The sequence below is a fragment of the Bufo bufo genome, chromosome 4 (genome assembly GCF_905171765.1).
Source record: "Bufo bufo chromosome 4, aBufBuf1.1, whole genome shotgun sequence".
NCBI lineage: Eukaryota > Metazoa > Chordata > Amphibia > Anura > Bufonidae > Bufo > Bufo bufo.
Window position 1 is genome coordinate 394980362 of NC_053392.1, and position 25386 is coordinate 395005747.

Genomic DNA, 25386 nt, shown 5'->3' on the forward strand with positions numbered 1-25386 from the left:
ATATAAATGGATATTTGGTTTAGCTATTTTCCATTGTCATTATTACTTATTTGAACGTGCCATTAATTCCATGTCGTTTTACATCTCTGAGGGGGTATACTTACATAATATAAATTTACACAAGTACAATGTGCATTAACTTAGTAACAGACTGGTACAGATAGCGAGATGATTCTCTTTCCCTTAGAGATACTCTTTGCATATTCCTTTACTAAAAGTAGCAGTCTGTAGTCACAGTACACATGGCCTTTTTACTTTTATTACTACTTGTATTTTTTTTTATGGTAAAGATCATTGAGCATTGGAGACTGGTGATTACCACACCTTCATGTCTAACATTAACATTTTGAAATAAATCCGACAAACTTGGAATAAAAAGCCTGACATTTCTGCTGTATCTTATTATATGAAGCATCGGCACATTGGAAGTCAACATCTTAATCTATACCAGTCCTGCAGTGTTTTGTTTAGTTCCATGGAGAAAGGGGGAAAGGAATTATTTTCTGATCATTTCCAGAAATTATATTGTTGAACTTTGACACCTATTCTCGTCTGGAATTAAAAGTACTGTACAGGAGTAGAGATTACTGAAAATGTACTGCTTGTTTGAAAAAGGCTGTTTAGCCGAAACGCCAACGCATAGCATCTGCCTCTATTCTGTTTATGGCAATAAACTGAAGATTTATTAGCATCAAAAAGTGATTGACGATTCACTTCTACTTGGATGTATGGGCTTGCAACCCAAGATACAAGCACCACCTTATTCACACTGATTATTTGTACAGAGATTACTGTAATAACTTGTTTTTAAATAGGATTTCCTTTCATATTTTAACTCATTGGGATTTAATCTCCTTAACATTTAAATGCTATGTACACCTTCAAGGGCATTTTTTATGATTTTGTATTTTACTCATTTTGGGCTAAAAATCATTTTTTCAATTGTTCTTTATTAAAAATGTTCAGCCGTTTCTGAGCTACAAGGGTTAAACATCAGTATGTCTGCAAGCTGTCACAGTCTGTTTGCTTTGAATCCCATCATCCAAGGTCTCATGTATTTCTTATCTTTGATCTTCTGACCTCATAAACCTATGTAAGCCATATTCTTATCATTTTGACAAGAATTTGAGCTATAATGAGTGTTTACGAAGTCAGGAGATCAGAGGTAAGAGCTTCACATGAGCCGTCTTCTGACCGTATTTAAAGAAAACAGACTGAGACAGGCTTCAAACAGGCTTATTTTTAACACTTGTATCTCAGAGATGGATGAACAATTTTAATAAAGGCTGAAAAATGATTTTTAGCCCAAAATGAGAAAAATGCAATCATAAACAAATTTCCCCGAAGGTGTCCATTAAGGTTGTTCCTATCTAGCACAGAGATTCCTTGTTATTTAACATTTTTCTTTTTGTCTCCGTAGATTACAACTTGCCTTTGTGAACGGAAAACCAAGAGGGTACTGTTTTGTGTACTCAAGAAATAGCCATTCTCTTGCAAGAATATAAGGTACTTTTTTGCTCTGCCCATATCTATTGGTACATAGGTGATCATTGCTGGAGACTATGCGGAAAATGTGTCAATACTGGTGCAAATAAAAAGTAAAGTAGTTGGCAATAGGAACCAATCAGATTCCTTCTTTCATTTTCCAGGGTCCATGGAAAATGAAAACTGCAACCATTCCGCTTTTCCATTGCACCAGTTTTCATACTTCTCCCCCTATGATTCCCTTCATGATGTGTCGGAAAATGTGTGTATACAGTAACTAATGACCATTTAAGTATATAGTACAAGTTAAAAAATGAAAGTAAAAACTTGATGTATATGATACTGAGATGTTTTTGCCGATATATACTTATTCATATAGTACCAATTCTGTAAGGTATGTGTGTTCGTATTTATGTGTGTGTGTATACACATATAATTTCTGAATGTAGTGTGAGTTGAGTTTTTATCATTTTCACTTAGGTGTATATCCTCTTTAAGGGTTGTTTCACTTAATCAAGTAACATTTATCGTGTACAGAAAATTACTAATGTATTGTGATTATCCATTTTGCTTTCTTTGCTGGCTTGATTCATTTTTCCATCCCATTATACACTGCTCGTTTCCATGGTTACGACCACCCTGCAATCCATCAGTAGTGGACTTGCTTGCACACTGTGGGAAAAAGCACCAGCCTCTCTGGTGGCCGGGACTGTGGGAGCGCACATAGGCACACAGTTTTTCCTATAGTGTGCAAGCACGGCCACCACTGCTGAATTGCAGGGTGGTCATAACCATGGAAGCGGGCAGTGTAAAATGTGATGGAAAAATAAATCATGCCTGAAAAGGAGGCAATCACAATACATTAGCAAGTTTCTTGTATTAAGTTTCTCTACATTATAAATGCCATTTTCTGAAGTTTGACAACCCCTTTAAGGCTGTATTATGGCTGTAATTCTTGGCGTGACCTCTAGTCTAATGACCTAACTTAGCAGAATTAGAGGGATGTTTGCTTGAAGGGGCTGTGGTGCTCATATGAGTGCAGCAGCTTCTTCATTGTTTACTTGGGGCTATCTACTTGCATGATGTCTACTTAGTAGCGATGGTGCAGGATACTGTAGCTTTGTCATATTCATTTGAATAGAATGAAGCTGCAGTACTCTCCCACCACCAACGGAAGTTAGATAGTCGCTTGTAAACAATGAAGAGGCCTCAGTGATGGCACAACATTCTGATATTGACGGTCTGTCTTCAGGATAGGCCATTAGTATGCTGAGCCCAGAAAACCCCTTTAATAAACAAAGTAGACCTCTCAGTAGTAGCGTCCAACCAGAAGATCACTGCAGCTGTCACTCAGAGCAGGAAGTGGTGGCTGAGAAACTTCTCAATGTAGAGCACTTCATGGTAAAGCTCTACCTAGTGTGCACTTGCAAGAGCAGAACCTGGCAAAATAATACTTCATTATTTATTGAAAATTCTCTAAAAATATCTGATTAAAAAAGCATAGCACCTTCTCATGCAATGCTTGTATTGTGGTTTTGTGATAAACTGTTTTATGCAGGCAGTATTCATATATGTATCCCTTTGGTAAATACTGTATTACTGGCACTGTGGCTGGATTGCAGTTATCCATTAGTAACAGATACTTGTCTCCACCTTCTCTAGGTAGGGAACAGGAAATAGGAGGATGTGACATGAATTTTAAACTTAGTACCACCAGCATAGCAATCCTACAGAAAATGAAAACAGGAGATTCTAACACCTCAGAAGTTTATCTTCAGGTTGCCAAAATGGCACAAAGTAATAGAAATAAGAGCCAGGAAGGGATTTATTTTGTACCTGAGTCCTGGGCTCTGCTCTAGCTGAACACTCTGTCTCCTCACCTAGGGTCCTGTACTTTACCTAATAAAACAGCCAGGAAAGACAATTTTGCTGAGACCCATAATGACCATCATTCTTTAGCTGTGGAATTGCCCAGCATGACTGGCATTCACTGCTTGTTTTGGGATTTCGGACCAGGTGACTTCCAGTAGGAATATGTTGAGGTTGGAATTTGAAGTTGATCCGCCTCTTATAGACTTTGATTTGTGGTGGAAGTTACAAGGTAGACATGTTGAACATTCAACTCTTCTCCTTGGAACCTTTTCATCATTTTTGAACTTGACTCCAAAAGAAAAGCATGGCCATTCATACTGCTCTTCAATCCCTGGCTTTGATTTGTTCTTATTAAAACAAGCAAGGTTACAGTACTTGTACCTTTCCTTGGAGTTTACGATGTGCCAGCTGCTGACAGGAACAGGCTTCCTCTTACCTTTGTGGTTTATTTTGACATTCATAATTTAAACAAATTACAGTAATACACAACATTTTAAAAATATTCTGTTTACGACCTTCCCTAACGATATCCTGATGGTCACCTAAGAGCTGTGGCTTGGCATCAAAACTACCATTGAATACCACAGACAGGCTGCTTTATAGATATTTTCATGCTTTGAACATTGCTTGAACTACTTTATAGGGTCCATGTGTATGACGAGGATGGTATTACCTGAAATAACTGATGGGTGCTTAAACATTCTTCTATATTGTTCTGTTTACATATTATTTAAAAAAAAATGGTTTGCTTGTACGAATTCCTCTATTTTGTAAAAACATTAAAAACATAAATCTATAAGTCCATGTGATGACACCATGATATAGTTCCCAATATGGCAGCCCCAGATATAGGGGGAATGTAGTGTTGAAGGCTATAGAAACCTACTCTAATTTATTATTATATTTTTATTCATTTGCTAATTTCAAACTTATTCAGTGTTTTAAAGTCTTCATTATCGTTTCCTGTGATTTTTCTTCTGCAATGTGTATAAGTAGTTCACCTTCCTGCTTTTGACGGCTCTCTCTGCTCTCCCACTCCATACTCTTAGTGTTAGAGATGGCAGCAGATGTGTGTGGATAAGGCCGTTCATTCTGTGGACACGGGGGAAAGCACACACAAGACAGTGTACACGGTGAAGACAGCAGATTCAGCATAATTTAAACTGAAGAGACACCCCTACATGAGAAAAGTTTGAAACTAGGACCAGATTGTAAATTGAATATTAGGGGTTCTGAAAATTAGTGAAGTAATGAAGATGGCTAAAACTTTGCAGTGCAACTTTTTTTTAACTCAAGTTAACCACTAATGTAAAAATAATTTTCCATGTCAAAGGTGACTATGGCTTCTAAAAGTAATTACATCCAACCATTTTTTGTGACATTTTGAGGGACAAATAAATGTAAAAATAAATGTAAAAGTATAACAAACTAAAACAATAATACTAAACTTATAGGCTGTGGACAAGTTTGGGGCAGCTTTTTAAGATTTTTGCATTCTACTTATTTTGGGTTAAATTTTTTTCGGTTGGTCTCTGTTAAAAACTTTCAACATTTTTTCCTCTATAGCCCTGAGTTTCACTGCATCTGCAGACTGTTCTTTCTGCTCCTCAGTAAATCCATCAGCAAGCTGCTCTAACGACTCAGTCTGTAGCCTTATCTCCAGTTCACTGTAGCTCATGAACACTCAATTTAAGATAAATTCTTATCAATTTGATTGTAATGGTCCCTTTACACTGGACGACGATCTAGCAGATTGTTGGGAAGGAACACTATCGACTTGTACAAATGAATAGCAAAATAAAAAAATCCTACTAGCCCCCCATACCTATATATTTTCTGCAAGTATACGCCGGGCACGTTGTCAAAATGCTACTTTATTCAGCGCTTTATGCACAGATAGTAAGACCATTTTGTATCAATATGGCATAAAAATGGATATTAGTGGGTAAGTGTGGCCCGAGCAGAACGTTATGTGCACCACATTTCATAAAAATAAAAAGTTAAACATGTGCAGACTTCACACATACCACCTAGGCCTATATTTACATGCACAGATCTTTGTAAAATCACCAGAACTGGAAAGACCAAAGATCTGTTTTTTAAGGCTAGTTTCACACTAACATTGTAAGATCTGGCCGGGAACAGCCTGCCAGGTTTCTCTATATCCGGCATTGCCGGACAGGAGCACACAATGCTAGTGTGAAAATTCTACAAAAAAAAATCTATAAAATATGGGAATTACAGACCTTGAAAAGCAAGTGCATCCCTAAAGCCTATGTACAGGTGAAACTCGAAAAATTAGAATATCATGCAAAAGTTAATTTATTTCATTAATGCAGCTTAAAATTAGAATATTGTGAAAAGGTCCAATATTCTAGGCTCAAAGTATAACACTCTAGTCTGCTAATTAATCCATACACCCTGAGCAAAGGGTACCTGAGATTGTGATTTTAGGGTTTTCAGAAGGCTACTTTTTACACTCGCGTTTGGTGCCGATCCGTCATGGATCTGCACAGACGAATCCGTTCAGATAATACAAACGTCTGCATCCGTTCAGGACGGATCAGTTTGTATTATCTTTAACATAGCCAAGACGGATCCGTCTTGAACACCATTGAAAGTCAATGGGGACGAATCAGTTTTCTATTGTGTCAGTGAAAACGGATCCATCCGCATTGACTTACATTGTGTGTCAAGACGGATCCGTTTGGCTCAGTTTCGTCAGACGGACACCAAAACGCTGCAAGCAGCATCTTATTGTCCTGCTCCAGAGCGGAACTGATGCAAACTGATGCATTCTGAGCGGATCCTTTTCCATTCAGAATGCATTAAGGTCAAAACTGATCCGTTTTGGACCGCTTGTGAGAGCCCTGAGCGGATCTCACAAACTGAAACCAAAACACCAGTGTGAAAATAGCCTAAGCTGTAAGCCATAATCATCCAAATTATAACAAATAAAGGCTTGAAATATCTTGCTTTGCATGTAATGAGTCTATCTCATATGTTAGTTTCACCTTTTAAGTTGCATTATTGAAATAAATGAACTTTGCACGATATTCAAATTTTTCGAGTTTCACCTGTATTTCCTGAAAGCAGACAATCTCATGATTGGAGTTGTCTACAGTCATGTCCACCTTCAGGTAACCTTGTGACAAACAGGAATTATTTGAAAAGAAGATCATGAAAACAAACTTTTCTACCTAAAACTCACATCCAAGCAGATGTTTACACATAAAAACTATGTGAAATTAACATATTGAGCTGTGAAAACCTCATATATGCCACAGGTGTATCTATTAACAACAGCGTGGACAATATTTGGCCGTCAAGTAGGTTGAAAACAGCCAGTAAATAGCTGCCATAAAAAAAAGGACGTGTTCTATTTTTGGCCTTTTTCACAGCCAGACCGCATTGACACTTATGAGGCACTTTTAATACATATCTAATAAAGGTTTTGTCTTGAAAAGTGAGCACCCATAGTTAAGTACCGTAGTTAGTAACAGGGATCCTCATGATCCATTTTACATGGTCCATCACCATGGTAAAAGATCATGTGATGGACCATGTGATGACCGGAGTGACGTCACCACAGGTCCCTTTCCTGTACACAGCAAAGAAGAAGACAGAAGAGAAGCCGGGCTGCGCGAGCAAGTGGATTAAGGTGAGTTAAAAAATTTTTTTATTTTTTTTTAACCCCTCCAGCCCTATTGTACTATGCATTCTGTATTAAGAATGCTATTATTTTCCCTTATATCCATGTTATAAGGGAAAATAATACAATCTACAGAACACCGATCCCAAGCCCGAACTTCTGTGAAGAAGTTCGGGTTTGGGTACCAAACATGCCGATTTTTCTCACGCGAGTGCAAAACGCATTACAATGTTTTGCACTCGCGCAGAAAACGCACCCTCACCTTTTCCCGCAACGCCCGTGTGAAACCAACCTTAGCCAGGGAGAAGTGCATCCAATCAGTGCGCACCGCTCTTAGCCAGGGAGGAGCTTATTCTCCCTGGCTAAGAGCGGTGCGCTCTGATTGGATGCGCGCACAGCCAGGGAGAAGAGAACCGCCCCCAGCGAAACTGCAAGTCTCCTAGTATAACAGAGTCGGCTCATTATAATATAAGGCGCTGAAATCAATGGTGCCAACAGCGCACGAATGGTGTGGTCTTTGGAAAAAAGTGCCATGGCATCAGTGGGGGCCGCTCTATAAGGTAAGACCGTAATTAGACTAGGGCTAAACTGATGAAAGGTCCTCTTTAAGTACAGTGGTCCCTCAAGGTACAATATTAATTGGTTCCAAGGTGACCATTGTTATTTGAGTCCATAACATTATGGAAAACTAGTGATTAGTTCCGAAGTAAAATAAGGCAGATAAAGCAAGTCCTTACATACAACAGTCAATAATAGATGAAAGAGCATTGAAGTTGAAAATATTGAGACCATTGTATTTTGAGGGACCACTGTGTTTACAAATGTTTGCAATTTCATAATTTCTTATTTATCCATGTCCACATTTGCGGACAAGAATAGTCATTTCTATCATAGAGCCAGCCGTGTGCAGTCCACAAAATGTGGAACGCACATGGCCAGTATCTGTGTTTTGTGAAACTGCAAAAGAGTACGGCCATCTGAATGAGCCCTTATGCGCACTTATACACACAATGCAATTAGAAATGAGTGAATTTCATGTTATGAAATTCGTTCACGCTTCGTTTGGTGGTAAAAGCAGAATTGCGTTATGGATTCCGTTACCATGGACGATAACGCAATTCTATGACGGATTGCTTTTAGAGGCATTCCGTTATTCATTCCGTCATAATAGAAGTCTATGGTCTGCATAACGGATTCTTCCCATTTCCATTATGCAGGAGAGGACTCCCCTGCATAATGGAAACGGGATGGATCCGTTTCGCAGCCCATAGACTTCTATTATGACGGAATGAATAACGGAATGCCTCTAAAAGCATTCCGTTATGCATTCCGTCATAGAATTGCGTTATCGTCCATGGTAACGGAATCCATAACGCAATTCTGCTATACCACCAAACGAACCGTGAACGAATTTCAAAATATGAAATTCACTTATCTCTAATCGCAATCACTGACAACACCTCCTCCTGTTCACAGGAGGAGGACAAAGTAAAGTTATAAATGTATAAATTACAGGTTTTACTGAATCTTTTGCCATACAACTATATAGCAATCTGTTCAGCTCCTCCTTCTCTATAACAAGGGGTTTACAGATTGCATTCCATTTTGTGGTGACAGGCCCTCGTTAAGTAATTAAAATGCAATCACACCTTCCTTTGTAATGTTTCCTTATTGTTAAAAATTTATTGTTTATGGCCTTTGCATAATAGAACACCCTATTAAGAGCTCTCAGGAGCAAGATTTTAAACCAATTAAATAGTGAAGGTAGACTTTGTAATTGAAAGATAGTAATGTAACCAGTGAGGGCTGTTAGGTTAAAGGAAGTCTGTCATCAGCATTTCACTTTTTTAACCCTTCCCATAGCTCCCTAGCATGCTTACATTTAATAAAAACGTTACCTCTGGCATCAATCCTGGACTTATAGAACCATCAAAAACGATCTTTATAACTTATGCAAATGAGGGCTCGCAAGTGCCCAGGGGCGGCGTTACACTCGTCGGTGCCCTGCTTGCTCAGCCTTTTCATTGCATTCCCCCGCCCCTTCCATCCCGATAGTCTCCTAGCAACCGTGCGTGAAAATCGCACCGCATCCGCACTTGCTTGCGGATGCTTGCGATTTTCACGCAACCCCATTCATTTCTATGGGGCCTGCGTTACGTGAAAAACGCACAAAGAGGAGCATGCTGCGATTTTCACACAACGCACAAGTGATCAGTGAAAATCACCGCTCGTGTGCACAGCCCCATAGAAATGAATGGGTCAGGATTCTGTGCGGGTGCAATGCGTTCAACTCACGCATCGCATCCGCGGTGAATACTCGCCCGTGTGAAAGGGGCCTCTATAAGGCTACCTTCACATCGGCTTTGGAGGCTACGTTCGGGGGCCTCTGTCAGAGTCAAAAATAGCGAAGAGAAAAGCCTTGCATGCAGGAAACTTTTTTTTCAGTTTTTTTCAGTTTTCCAGAACAGAAACCTGACGGATTTATCATAATCAATGAGATCTGTTAGGCTGCGTTCCTGTCGGTATTGTGCTGAATCTGTTATTTTCGTTCTGCTCCTATAACGGAGCAGAAGTAAGGACATCAATAGCGCTGGTGTGAAAACGCCCTTACATGGTTTATTTCCTAAACACGGAACTGCCATAGCGATGTCATTTGCTCAATACCTGGCGCTGGTATTTTGAAGAGTTAAAAGACAAAAATATAGAAGTTTCCAGAGAAGACTGAAACGCTGGGCAGGTGTCGGGGCTGAGTGATGACATTCTACTTTTGACTTCTATGGGAGAGACTCTAGTTAAGTGATGCCACAATATTGTCATGTGTCCCAAACCTTCTTTTGTTCTCACTCTGCAGCCAAAGGATTTATGTGCAGGCAACCAACGTGGAAGGTGCCGATATGAGCAGAATAAAACAGTAATAATAGCACTAGGTGACAGTGTCACATGTTGCGACAAAAACAGACTGCTTGTATTGGCAAGCAGTTAAAAGGAAAGCATCAAGCTGTGACCATAATTTACCTACCCTACCAGACTGCTATAGTTTGTTTGTTTTGTGGATAAATAGCTCCTTTTTACATCACCTATGACATTATTTATAAAGCACAGGCGGGAGATGTATTGCCCATAGTGACCAATCACAGCACGCCTTTCGTTTTTTATAGTGCTATTGGAAAGTTAGAGCTGAGCTGTCGACCATTCCTTATATTCAGCGACCCATTGCTGCATCCGCGAGAAATAACTTTGACTGTACATGATACCACTTCATCCTCTTTTGTAACTAAAAATGCAATGTCCTATTCTGTACAATCCTGATCTCCTTTCCTTGACCATTTACAGGAATTAGTCCAATGTAAATTTACCAAACTCCCTACTTACATGTGTAAAGCGACCAGATGCGTAAACTTCAGTAAAATACAGGGGTTGGAGGAGTCAGGTAAATTCTATAATCTGGTAATCTGTCAAGTGGATAAGGGAGGGGCAGTTGTGATTGAGGAGGTGTATACAATGCAAATTGAAAAAATGCTGTTAGATAAAAGGGGAAACTTATCTTACCACCATGCCTAATTTTTGGTGTAAAAACAAGTCTCAAACCCCAGGTTTGTGATTTTTTTTTTAACCACTACTTCGAAAAGAGGGCATGGTATGGCCAGGGCCATTGTTCCCACCACATTTGAGATACTTCGGTCTTCAGCATTCAAGGTATTGAATAAGTGATCGACCCTTTAAAAGGACATGACTATCGACGCAAACTATTAAACAGGGAAACACATTATATTTTCCTCTTAAAGGGCCTCTGTCACCCCCAAAACAAATTTTTCATTTTTTGGCATATTAAAATCCTTATTGAACGACTATTCCCTATATAGGGCTCTTACCTTGTTCTGTGGGTTCGTTTCATTAAAAATCGAGCTTTTAAAATATGGAAATGACTTCACTACCAACAAGTAGGGCGTTTACTTCCTGGTAGCCGCCGCATCCTCCTTTTAAAAAACCGCCCCCTCCTCCTGTTGATTGAGAGGGCCAGCGAGTGCTCTCCTCCTCCGGCTGGTCCTGTCAGCATTTCAAATCCCGCGCCTGCGCCTTACGTGTTTTCATTCGGCGCAGGCGCTCTGAGAGAAGGACGCTCGCTTCCTCAGAACTCCCTCAGTGCGCCTGCGCCGATGACTTCACCTCTAAACCCGAAAGAGAAGACGTCATCGGCGCAGGCGCACTGAGGGAGTTCTGAGGAAGCGAGCGTCCTTCTCTCAGAGCGCCTGCGCCGAATGAAAACACGTAAGGCGCAGGCGCGGGATTTGAAATGCTGACAGGACCAGCCGGAGGAGGAGAGCACTCGCTGGCCCTGTCAATCAACAGGAGGAGGGGGCGGTTTTTTAAAAGGAGGATGCGGCGGCTACCAGCAAGTAGACGCCCTACTTGTTGGTAGTGAAGTCATTTCCATATTTTAAAAGCTCGATTTTTAATGAAACGAAGCCACAGAACAAGGTAAGAGCCCTATATAGGGAATAGTCGTCCAATAAGGATTTTAATATGCCAAAAAATGAAAAATGAGTTTTGGGGGTGACAGAGGCCCTTTAAACACATGAATTCCAAATGGTCTTAATAGAAAGATCTTATTCTGCTCTATTAATATGTATTTGGCAGTGTGTGCATGTTTATGTGGTTTTAATTGCTATATGCCATATGACTTAATTGCTGCCTTCTATTGGTTTCTTCTGGTTTCAGTGTTTCTTGTCTTTATGATTTTATGGCGTTTCTGAAATAAAGCCTATGGTTTCTCTTATTTGTGGATGCTTGACTACTTCATGTCTTTACAGCCATTGTGGTGCCCATCATATTCATTCATCCGCTGCTTTTGTTATCCTCAAAAGTAAATGATTTGTTAAAAGCACCAAAGCTCTGCTGCTTTCCTCCAGCAGCCCCTGCCTCTCTTTGTTGACTGACAGGGCCAGAGTCGACTTAGGGTACTTTCATACTTGCGGCAGAGGATTCCGGCAGGCAGTTCCGTCGCCGGAACTGCCTGCCGGATCCGTCTGTCCGGTGTCATTTGGATCCGGCATTTTTTTCCCCCCACATCTTTGCAGTCTGAGCATGCGCAGACCGCAATGCCGGATCCGTTTTGCCGGAACACTCGGGGCTGGATCCGGCATTAATGCATTTCAATGGGAAAAAATGTTCTGGAAATGTTCTGCATTCCGGAAAGTGTTCTGGAGTTTTGGGACGGAGATAAAACCGCAGCACTCTTTCCCCCTCTATCTCAGCAAAGCTAGGCATGATGGGAAGTGTAGGATTTATTAGAAAAACCATATCTTCAGTGAAAGAAGGAATCAAGATGGCAGACAACTCACAAACTGCACATCAAATAAAACAGATATACACAAGGCATACACAAAAGCCTCTGTCTAAGATTTTATAGGCAAATAAAAACCTGGAGTGCTTCAGAAGCCTGGCCCTTTAAATCAAGAAGAAGGATTGGGGCAGTGCTGCTGTAATTAACCCCTGTCACTACATAGTGGACAGAGTGGGTAGTTCTGGATTTACAGCTTAATAGCTGATTGGTGTGCTGGAAGTTAGACCCCTGCTGATCTGATGCTGATGACGTAGCTTAAGGATGGGCCATCATTACAAAAGTCCTGAAGAACCCCTTTAACACAGTAATAAATCTGTACCACAACATAACATCACATTTGTACAGCCATGAGTTGTCACAAAGTGTAATTGTTTTGTTTTAAAATGTTTTATCTGGTCATTGTGCTATGCAAAGGGTATTTATAACTTCTATTTGTGTACAAGTCATGTAACAGCAAAAGACATTAAGAATTGTGAATTTGTGCACAGATATACTTAAAATAGGACAATGATGGGTGACAAGAAAACATTCAGATGTGTGTAGGACTTGTAAGTATACACTTAGAGTGAAGAAACGGGAACTCTGATAATATATGAGATTTATGGCGCAAAGGTTATTTGCGACGCAATCTGCAACTTTTCTCAGGTCACGGCAGGCCCATCTCATTCAGCATTTTCTACGCCTATTTTAAAGGCAGGTGGCTTACATTTAGACCAGCACTGGATACGGATCCACTGCCAGCGCAGGGGCTTATTAAGAGCGGCGTCTTTAACGACCCCCTATGTATCTATAAATGTACTATTAAAGTCTCCACTTTTAACTGAAAAACATTTTTGTTCAGATTATTCTGAGGTGCCTAGTTTGTAATGAATTTCTGTCTTGTTTTGTGACTGCTCAGGGACTATGGCTGCATGGATATGCTATGGTAGATTACACATCACAGAATAGAAGACCCTGGATGAGTTACAGTCAGGTCCATAAATATTGGGACATCGACACAATTCTAACATTTTTGTCTCTATACACCACCACAATGGATTTGAAATGAAACGAACAAGATGTGCTTTAACTGCAGACTGTCAGCTTTAATTTGAGGGTATTTACATCCAAATCAGGTGAACGGTGTAGGAATTACAACAGTTTGCATATGTGCCTCCCACTTGTTAAGGGACCAAAAGTAATAGGACAGAATAATAATTATAAATCAAACTTTCACTTTTTAATATTTGGTTGCAAATCCTTTGCAGTCAATTACAGCCTGAAGTCTGGAACGCATAGACATCACCAGACGCTGGGTTTCATCCCTGGTGATGCTCTGCCAGGCCTCTACTGCAACTGTCTTCAGATCCTGCTTGTTCTTGGGGCAATTTCCCTTCAGTTTTGTCTTCAGCAAGTGAAATGCATGCTCAATCGGATTCAGGTCAGGTGATTGACTTGGCCATTGCATAACATTCCACTTCTTTCCCTTAAAAAACTCTTTGGTTGCTTTTGCAGTATGCTTTCAGTCATTGCCCATCTGCACTGTGAAGCGCCGTCCAATGAGTTCTGAAGCATTTGGCTGAATATGAGCAGATAATATTGCCTGAAACACTTTAGAATTCATCCTGCTGCTTTTGTCAGCAGTCACATCATCAATAAATACAAGAGAACCAGTTCCATTGGCCGCCATACATGCCCACGCCATGACACTACCACCACCATGCTTCACTGATGAGGTGGTATGCTTAGGATCATGAGCAGTTCCTTTCCTTCTCCATACTATTCTCTTCCCATCACTCTGGTACAAGTTGATCTTGGTCGTATCTGTCCATAGGATGTTGTTCCAGAACTGTGAAGGCTTTTTTAGATGTTGTTTGGCAAACTCTAATCTGGCCTTCCTGTTTTTGAGGCTCACCAATGGTTTACATCTTGTGGTGAACCCTCTGTATTCACTCTGGTGAAGTCTTCTCTTAATTGTCTTAGGTGTACTTTGACACACATACACCTACCTTCTGGAGAGTGTTCCTGATCTGGCCAAATGTCGTGAAGGGTGTTTTCTTCACCAGGGAAAGAATTCTTTGGTCATCCACCACAGTTGTTTTCCGTGGTTTTCCGGGTCTTTTGGTGTCGCTCAGACCACCGGTGCATTCCTTTTTTTTAAGAATGTTTCAAACAGTTGTTTTGGCCACGCCTAATGGTTTTGCTATCTCTCTGATGGGTTTGTTGTGTTTTTTTTTTCAGCCTAATGATGGCTTGCTTCACTGATAGTGACAGCTCTTTGGATCTCATCTTGAGAGTTGACAGCAACAGATTCCAAATGCAAATAGCACACTTGAAATTAACTCTGGACCTTTTATCTGCTCATTGTAATTGGGATAATGAGGGAATAACACACACCTGGCCATGGAACAGCTGAGAAGCCAATCATCCCATTACTTTCGGTCCCTTAACAAGTGGGAGTGACATATGCAAACTGTTGTAATTCCTACACCGTTCACCTGATTTGGATGTAAATACCCTCAAATTAAAGCTGACAGTCTGCAGTTAAAGTTGATGTCCCAATATTTATGGACCTGACTGCACACAGCATAGCCAAGTTGTATGAATAAGTGTGTACAAACAGATACAAGATTCTTAAAATCCTAATTTCTATGTGGTATGGATTTTCTTATGGCTAACAATTTAGAGGATATAGACTCAATGGGAGTCACCACGATTCTGGACTATTATCTGCAACATTAATACATTAGTAGTACTGCAGATAAGGAGCCCACATCTCTATTTTAGTTTCCAACACTTTTATGCAGTCCCCATTACCACAGCCCCACATTACCACAGTCTGTCCTCACTGTACTTCATGTCTCCTCATGAGCTCCGTTCCCACAGAGATTCAGCTGAAGATCATATTGAACTGTATTCAGGATCATACTCTGACAAGTAGAGCAGAAAGAAGGATGAGGCAGCTCTTTAGCTCAGTGTTGTGAAGCAACATGTCCTGCTGTGTGATTAGGACGGGTTTTGTGTGTACTAATAGGACATCGGACATTTTACTTTTCCTAATGATTGCTCCCTAGACAAAATGATCCAGTGAAACTAATGAAAGGTGTTTGTGAATATGTTTATAATAAAGTAATATTTACGTATTTTCATTTTCTTACTTCCCGGAAAACCCCTTTTAAGTTGTAGATTTTGTCTAGTAGCACAGAGAATTTTGTATTGTCAGGCCCTCCCAAGGAAGTTGTAAAGTGTTTAAGGAGTATTCCAAAAACAAAGATTTATGACCTATCCACTCGATAGATGTTAGTGTGCAGTGTGCTTTTCTTCACTTTGGGGACCTCTTTCTCTAGAAGCTGGTGCTAGAGTTGGGACCCACTTATATCTGACATTGATGGCATATCCTTTCAATATGCCATCAATATATGAGATGAGCCAACAGTTGCTAACAGAAAAGAGGTCTATCAAGTGAAAGTAAACTCCAGATTTGCACTGTATGCATTAAGAACGTTACACATTTTTGTGAACTGTGTAGGAATTTAACTCCAGCAGTAATGCACTGTCACCATCATTTTCAAGTTCATTCAGCCTGCCAGCAACCTGAGGACCTTTGAAGTCTTTACCAGATGGCAGGTCTTAGTCTGGAAGTAAAGCCTTATTGAGTTTCAGCGGTTGAATAGCTTGAATGATGAAGTATACTGTTCCACTATTTTTGCCAGAAAATATGCACAATGTGTGGTTTGATGAGTCTTAGACTGCAGTGTGAGGATCAGAAAAATGAAGACTGTATCATTTCATGTAGCGGAGCCTGAAGAGATCAATGAACAGGAGAGAAACGCAGCGCTTTTTAAACAAGATTATGTTTTCCTCTTTTACTATAGCTGTGGTTCTGGTGAATTTTACGCCTTTGCAATGCTTGAACTTTATTGAATATGGTCCAAGAAAGACAGCTGAGTAATTTGCAGGAAGCAGTCTTTTCCTAGAAGTATGCAGTTCCAAATCTGTACAAATTCTCCGACCACTAAGACACCAGAGCTGGGCAAGCAGATCTTGTCTAAAAAGGCTTGAGTAACTGTATAAAACAAGCCTGTTGAACTCGGCAGAAAGGATCTGCGCGGCCTGGAGAATCACCGCTACAGAGCTAAGCCCAGTCCATCAGTCAGTTCAGAGGCAGCTGTTTCCTGACATTTCTGTAAAATGTTGTGGAAAAACTAATGAAGGTGGTACAGTAATGGTTTCAAGCTTGGTTTGTGGAAAATATGACACTGTTTCCATCAGCAATTAAGAATGAACAGGGCTGCTTTTTTCCTCAGTGGGAGCAGCATGTAGTTGATGCACACAGGAAGGAGAAGAGACAGCAGAGACGTGGGGTTGCGTTAGGTCAGCAGTACAGTTATGTGTAAGGCGTAATGTACACTGTGGACACATGGAGACAATGAGCCCATGTTTCCATGAAAGGGACAGGCTACCACTTCCTTCCAAGTTAAACAGGAGAAGCCCCTTTTTGGCATCTCTACCCACAAGATATTATCGTAGAGCTTCCCCTGCTATTTCCTGCTAGCACAAAATGACACACACCAGCAGCTGTGGAGGAGGACAAAACAGCTTTATCGGCCATATTTTATTATATTCAACGCAAGAGACCGTAGCGCAAAGTCCACACATCTCTTTTTGTGTCTTCTATTGAAGAGCAGAAATAAAGAACAAAGAAATCATCTTTCACTTTCAGTTTAGGTCGCTTTTTTTCTGTTTTATTTCTCAGCATAGAGACACATGAAGTAAAACCTGATGCAATAATAATAATTCCCTGTTATCCTCCTTCCAGTAAAAGAGGAAATAGATAGATTTTGACTTGATATGTTAGATAGATACACATAGAGATCAATATATACAAAGATCATTGCTATTAACATTATTATTAATGTAGTTATTATTTTATGTCATACAATAGGGAGTCTATGTACAACAATAACAGTTACCGGTACTCTTATATATTTAGGGTATATGGGAGAGTTAACCCCACCTCTGCCATATATATGTATTTACATATGTGTCCGTCCTTACCGTAGCTCCCAGATGGATAACCCTCTTTTTAAAAACAACATAGTATTGTGATATTGTGTCACAAGGTATCTAGCCTAAATGTGTCTTTGCGTGGCCCCCCAGTGGTTTTGCTGTTAACGCCATCCTGTCAAGCATTTTTGTATTGAATTGGTTTCATTAGAAATTGTCTTTAACCAAATAGAGCTAAGGTAGCGGTGGGCACATCGGTATGTGTATGTCTGCACTTATATTGTATGGCAATTAAATATTAAAAGGTCACTAAAAGCTCTTGATACGTCATAGCAACTTATCAAAGGTTTTGATTGTGGGGATTTGAGTGCTGAGAACCCCCACTGATTGCTAGAACGGAGAGTAAGAAGTGCTGGTGTATCTGAATTGAGAGAGACATAGACTCCTGACCTCGCCTTCTGCAGCGAGGAGGTAGAGTACACTATGCGAGCACTTCTCTCTCCACGTTCTAGCGATTGGTGGGCGGTCTCAGCAATCAGACCCCACCAATAAAAACCATTCATATGTCGCTATGACATATCAAAAGTTTTTTTAAATGTTCAGTGACCCTTTAGTTTATAGGGGGTAACTTGATACGAAACACCAGCTTACATCAGGACTTTAGGACCACAGAACATTTTTGTTTTGCACCCAGACAATCCAGTAAAATTGCAGTAGTTCATCCATATTTTTAGAGATATTTATAGAGCGGGGAGACTGCTTTCTTAATGTAGCTTAAACCAAGCTGAACATACTTTCCTAATTTTCTTCTTGTGCTAGTGGTATAAACAGTGGTGACAGATGTATCGCCAGCAGTCATTTGGACACCAGAGTCTCATCTCACATTGTCCTCATTTACAGAAACTTTATATGTATTTATAATTTTTATTTTATTTTGAAAAGTGGATGATTATTTATCTAAAGTGACGACACACTGATATATAACCCTTTAAGGGATCTTCCAGGACCTAGGTAGTGGTGTATATTATAGAAGTTTAACTCTCTAATATCCATTGCTTTCAGCAATTCTTGTGATGGTGTGATGGTGCTCCTTAGCGGCTTATTCTAATAATCAGACAGATTGGTACAGTTGCAAGAAAAAGTATGTGAACCCTTTGGAATGATATGGATTTCTGCACAAATTGGTCATAAAATGTGATCTGATCTTCATCCAAGTCACAACAATAGACAATCACAGTCTGCTTAAACTAATAACACACAAAGAATTAAATGTTACCATGTTTTTATTGAACACACCATGTAAACATTCACAGTGCAGGTGGAAAAAGTATGTGAACCCTTGGATTTAATAACTGGTTGAACCTCCTTTGGCAGCAATAACTTCAACCAAACGTTTCCTGTAGTTGCAGATCAGACGTGCACAACGGTCAGGAGTAATTCTTGACCATTCCTCTTTACAGAACTGTTTCAGTTCAGCAATATTCTTGGGATGTCTGGTGTGAATCGCTATCTTGAGGTCATGGCACAGCATCTCAATTGGGTTGAGGTCAGGACTCTGACTGGGCCACTCCAAAAGGCGTATTTTCTTCTTTTTAAGCCATTCTGTTGTTGATTTACCTATATGCTTTGGGTCGTTGTCCTGTTGCAACACCCATCTTCTGTTGAGCTTCAGCTGGTGGACAGGTGGCCTTAAGTTCTCCTGCAAAATGTCTTGATAAACTTGGGAATTCATTTTTCCTTCGATGATAGCAATCCGTCCAGGCCCTGACGCAGAAAAGCAGCCCCAAACCATGATGCCCCCACCACCATACTTCACAGTTGGGATGAGGTTTTGATGTTGGTGTGCTGTGCCTCTTTTTCTCCACACATAGTGTTATGTGTTTCTTCCAAACAACTCAACTTTGGTTTCATCTGTCCACAGAATATTTTGCCAGTACTGCTGTGGAACATCCAGGTGCTCTTAAGCAAACTGTAAACGTGCAGCAATGTTTTTTTTGGACAGCAGTGACTTCCTCTGTAGTATCCTCCCATGAAATCCATTCTTGTTTAGTGTTTTATGTATTGTAGATTCGCTAACAGGGATGTTAGCATATGCCAGAGACTTTTGTAAGTCTTTAGCTGACACTCTAGGATTCTTCTTCACCTTATTGAGCAGTCTGCGCTGTGCTCTTGCAGTCATCTTTACAGGACGGCCACTCCTAGGGAGAGCAGCAGCAGTGCTGAACTTTCTCCATTTATAGACAATTTGTCTTACCGTGGACTGATGAACAGCAAGGCTTTTGGAGATACCTTTATAACCCTTTCCAGCTTTATGCAAGTCAACAATTGTTAATCGTAGGTCTTATGAGAGCTCTTTTGTGCGAGGCATCATTCACATCAGGCATTGCTTCTTGTGAAAAGCAAACCCAGAACTGGTGTGTGTTTTTTATAGGGCAGGGCAGCTGTAACCAACACCTCCAATCTCATCTCATTGATTGGACCCCAGTTGGCTGACACCTCACTCCAATTAGCTCTTGGAGATGTCATTAGTCTAGGGGTTCACATACTTTTTCCACCTGCACTGTGAATGTTTACATGGTGTGTTCAATAAAAACATGGCAACAATTAATTCTTTGTGTGTTATTAGTTTAAGCAGACTGTGATTGTCTATTGTTGTGACTTAGATGAAGATCAGATCACATTTTATGACCAATTTGTGCAGAAATCCATATCATTCCAAAGGTTTCACATACTTTTTCTTGCAACTGTATTTAATTGTCTCATCGTATTGTTCTTAAGTTAAATGGGTTGTATAAAATTAGAAAACAAGGGTCTGCTTTTTATCCCCATAAACCACAGCACTCATCAGTGAATTTTGCAGCTTGTACCCTTCCTTTCAATTGGAATGAGCTACAATTCACTTTTTTGCTAGTTTTAACCATTTAAAGTTGTGTACTTTGAACAATATCTTTTTGTTAGAAGGGCTGTCTAATAATCTGATCACATGGTTTTGGCTACTGGATGGGGAATTGTGGAGAAACCCAACCCTGCAGCACCACTGCAGGTGAAATGCCCATTGCAATCACAAGCGAAAGACGCTTTTCTACTTCTATTCTTGAGGGTGCTGATGATGATAATGAATAGGGGGAACCCCTAATAGTGTATTTGAAAAACACTGACAGTACCTGTACCTGTTACATTGCTAATATTACATTAAAAGGGAACCTGTCATGTTAAAGGTATAGTTTGAGCTGCACACAGTATGTTATAGAGCAGGAGGAGCTGAGCAGATTAAGGCCTCAGGCACACGACTGTGTGCTGGACAGGCCCATGCTATGGACCGCAATGCACGGGCACCACCGTGGACCGATTCACTTGACTATCCGCACCGTGAAAAGCTAGTCCGTGCACTACTGCTCCTCCTGCTCTAAAACATGCTTGCCTGTAGCTTACATTGGATTTTCATGGCAACAGGTTCTCTTTAATAGTAGGCTGGCAAAACCTAAAGTGAAACATTCCGTAATTTAAAGGGGTTACTCTGCAACATACTAATGTACTTGCACTACTTTTTCTGTCTCAAAACGGAGATTGGGAGAGTGGTCTTATATACTGCGCCCTCTGTGGAGACTGTATTTCCTCTGACATCATGACCAGGTCTCTTGTGATCCCCTCTGTCAGAATCTCCACCTAAATGGTCGTGATGTCAGACCTATGTGATAGTGGAATGGGCTGGTTGACACTCTCTCAATACACAAGGAGGCGGAGTCCACTGCTTGTCCTACCGAGGCTTTGTGGGTGGAATCATTAAGGGGTGATGGAGGGTGTAGTGAGTGGAGTTTTTGGCCCAGGGAAGCATTAGTAGGCATTTACATTTCTAGCTCAGCGCACAGCAGTATGGGAAGTGTTATGGCTGTAGCTCATCTAAGCCTGCAACCTGGAAGTTCAGATTGTAAACAGTGGAGCGCAGCGGGAGCATGGGGGCTGAAGTTAGGACTCAAAGTTGACAGGTACACTATTATGCTCTGTAGGAGACTTAACGAGGTTTATACAATTAAATGAAATTTTTTTAGCATCCCACACAAGCCCTTTAACTCTACTGCTGATCAGAAATGTATTATCTATCCCATGGATGGGGGATAAGTCTTTGTAATAGGAAAACACCCTTTCAGTAACTTTTGTACATACCTGTTTTATTTAGTACTTTATGCATCTTTACCAATTTAGACATGATTTTTTTCTCCACTTATGTCCAAAGCTATACTCTTTTGTTATCCTGTCACGAAAGGGCGTCCCCATTTTCAATTTTAAAAACAACAAAAACAAATGATGTGCATCCGTGCACACTATCAGATCAGTTGAAAACCACATATCTGTTTTCGTGCCAGAAAAGACACAGTGGGAATCACTCAAAGACCACGTGAGTCACAGAAGAATCAGATCTCGGGAGTTATTGGAAATCAGTTTTCAAGTGGAAGTTAATGTGACTTTAATGCAGAGGTGTGGTTTGAACAACAGCACTCTACACATTTGTCAAGGGGGTAAGAACTTAATAATGTCATTAAGCACACATGGTCCCAGACAAATATCTCCTGATAAGCATTGATTTTCCTCCCCACCACTGCAGTCATGGCACTTAAGAGAAAAAAACATCCCTATTCTATTCCCTAGGGGAGGTACAATAGCTTCATGATAATGGAACATACACTTCATCATGCTTTTATAAAAAGTTTGTGTGGAGTAGTCAACTACTAGCTCTGGGCTTTATATCGTTATTAAGATACTATCAGTGAAATTGATTTTTCATTTTAACTTGTAAAATGCAAGAAATAAAAATGAGATATGTGTTCGATAAAGAACTGTTGTGTAATATTGTCTTACTGCGGTGATGCATAGCAATAATAGCTTAGGAAGCCATGTTAATATTATGACTGCTGCTTTATGCAGAAGATAAATAAGAAGACTAAGGGTACTTTCACACTAGCGTTAAAGTTTTCCGGTATTGAGTTCCGTCACAGAGGCTCAATACCGGAAAAAAAAGCGCTTCAGTTTTATCCTAATGCATTCTGAATGGAGAGCATTCCGTTCAGTATGCATGAGTTCAGTCCCTCTCTCGGTATTTGGCCGGAGAAAATACTGCAGCATTCTGCGGTATTTTCTCAGGCCAAAATTCCGGAACACTTGCCGGAATGCCGGATCTGGTATTAATTTCCATTGAAATGTATTAATGCCGGATCCGGTACCAAGTGTTCCGGAAAAACTTATTCGGTTTCCCGGTCTGCGCATGCGCAGACCTTTAAAAATGCGAAAAAAATAAATACCGGATCCGTTTTTCCAGATGACTCCGGAGAGACAAATCCGGTATTTCAATGCACTTAGCAGACTGATCCGCATCTGGATCCAGAAACAAATGCTATCTGTTTGCATACGGATCCTCTAATCCTCTAACGCAAGTGTGAAAGTACCCTAAGGGGGAGGTTTATCACTTTTGGTGCAGTTTGCGCCATAACTAACTTTTAGAACTGAGGATGAAAGTGGTAAAAGTTTAGACTAAATTTATCAAATAAATAAATAAGCTGATGTGTTATATTCTGGCGGCAGTTGCGACATTTTCAGCAATCATGACATTTTTACACCAGTTTGTAGGGGAAGAGCCGAAAGTACTGAATATGGCCATCTCTGCGGGAACGTTTTTTGTTCAAAAGTCTTGATTTCACTGACGGCATGCTACCTTTGTTGAGTTTACTCTTGTCTGGGGTATGCTTACAACGTCATCTATATTTGTTCCTAACACCACTTTATTAACCACATCCACTTTTGTTGTCTGATTTCTACTTTGGCCTGAATCCTTCTTTTTGGAGTGAATAGTAATGTAGGCATGTGATAAATTTGACGTGTAATTTTTGGGCAGATTGATTGATAACACTCCCCCTAAGGCGCCTTTCACACGGGCGAGTATTCCGCGCGGATGCGATGCGTGAGGTGAACGCATTGCACCCGCACTGAATACCAACCCATTCATTTCTATGGGGCTGTTCAGATGAGCGGTGATTTTCACGCATCACTTATGCGTTGCGTGAAAATCGCAGCATGCTCTATATTCTGCGTTTTTCACGCAACGCAGGCCCCATAGAAGTGAATGGGGTTGCGTGATTTTCACGCATGGTTGCTAGGTGACAGTCTATTCACTATATTATTTTCCCTTATAACATGGTTATAAGGGAAAATAATAGCATTCTGAATACAGAATGCTTAGTAGGTGATCAATTAAGGGGTTAAAAAAAATACAAAAAATTAACTCACCTTCTCCTCTTGTTCGCGTAGTTCCCGGTCTCTTCTTTACTTCTTAAAAGATGAAAATACCGGCTAGGACCTGGGTGACGTCGGATCACATGCTTCAATCACATGGTCCATCACCACGGTGATGGACCATGTGATTGGAGCATGTGATCTGACGTCACCAAAGGTCCTTTAGCCCACAGCTCATCATTAAAGAAGTAAAGAAGAGACCGGGAACTACGCGAACAAGAGGAGAAGGTGAGTTAATTTTTTTATTTATTTTTTTAACCCTCAATTGATCACCTACTAAGCATTCTGTATTCAGAATGCTATTATTTTCCCTTATAACCATGTTATAAAGGAAAATTATAACATCTACACAACACCGAACCCAAGCCCGAACTTCTGTGAAGAAGTTCGGGTTTGGGTACCAAACATGCGTGATTTTTCTCACGCGAGTGCAAAACGCATTACAATGTTTTGCACTTGCGCGGAAAAATCACGGGTGTTCCCGCAACACACCCGCACATTTTCCCGCAACGCCCGTCTGAAAGAGGCCTAAGAGTACACGTATAACGTTAGCTGCATTTATTAGAGGTTGCGCCCATTTTCTTCAGTCACTTACTTGACCATTCTTCTTTTCGAGAAATGTTGTCTTTTTCACTCCCCCGATTACCCAGCAAACTTTCATGCATCACCAAAAATCCTCTCTTTCTCAGCAGCACATCGCCTGTGTAAACAGGGATGTGCCACTGATAAACAATGTCATCAGATTGCTGCGTGTTCCTCTTCCTTATCATTGCCCACTGTATTGGCCTGTGTAAAAGGGCCCTAACTCATCCTTGTGTTTCATTTTTATAATCTCTTTATCTTCCGGCCTCAACGAGTTACCGTTTCTCTTACCATTCCTCTTCTTGCCATTTTTTTCCCACCCTCTGCACCCCCCTTATTTTGCACAAAAAATAACCCAATTTATATTATGTAAAAATCATGAGTTATAGAAACATTTTTATGCCTTTTCAAAAGCTTCCAGGGGAAGGGGTGTGAGTGTAAAACGTGCCAGATTTATTCATTCTTGTGTTAATTATGGTATTTGGTGCTATATTGGTGTAAAGTAAGCCAGCCAAAACGTTGGGTAAGGAAGAGAAGAATGTTTTAACGTGTAGTAAGACATGGCAGACTTATCATACAAGTGTGCATCATTGTGGTAAATTTGCTGCACCTTCCTCTTGTCTGGACTGGTTTTAGCCTTATAAAATTTAGGACAGCAATGATAAATCTGTAGATGTCCAGCTCTCAGTTTTCTGAAGCCTTTGGGTTAATACATCATCCAATGGAATTCGGTCATGTGCCCGAGCCCTTAGCCCAAGCTCTAGTAAGCTATAGTAATGTCGGTCATCGTTATTATTGCTGTACTCACGTAATCAGGCAGGACTGGCCCACAGGGGTGCAGGTGAATCCCCCGGTGGGCCCCTGAGCAAGGTGGGCCCCTAGTCTCCCACCCCCTGCACAAGTGGCACATAACACAATTCACTTACTGCACTACATACATACAGTGCCTTGCAAAAGTATTCACCCCCCCCCTTGACTTTTTTTGTATTTTGGTGCCTCACAACCTGGAATTAACATGGATTGTTTGAGGATTTGCATCATTTAATTTACAGAACATGTCCACAACTTTTGAAGATGTTTTTCTTTTTTTATTGTGAAGCAACAACAAATAGGACAAAATAACAGAAAAAGTCAATGTGCATAAGTGTTCACCCCCCTAAAGTCACTACTTTTTAGAGCT

The 25386-nt window shown here is 40.5% G+C and overlaps 1 protein-coding gene across 6 annotated transcripts in view; it reads left to right on the forward strand.

The window, feature by feature from the left end:
* The window catches only part of HIVEP2 (HIVEP zinc finger 2), a 216231-nt gene that overhangs the window by 122466 nt on the left and 68379 nt on the right, over positions 1-25386 (forward strand). For all 6 annotated transcript variants that reach the window (XM_040429257.1, XM_040429252.1, XM_040429253.1 and 3 more), the window contains one exon: positions 1421-1506. The gene's annotated coding sequence lies outside the window, so the exon portion shown is untranslated. The remainder of the gene's footprint in view (positions 1-1420; positions 1507-25386) is intronic.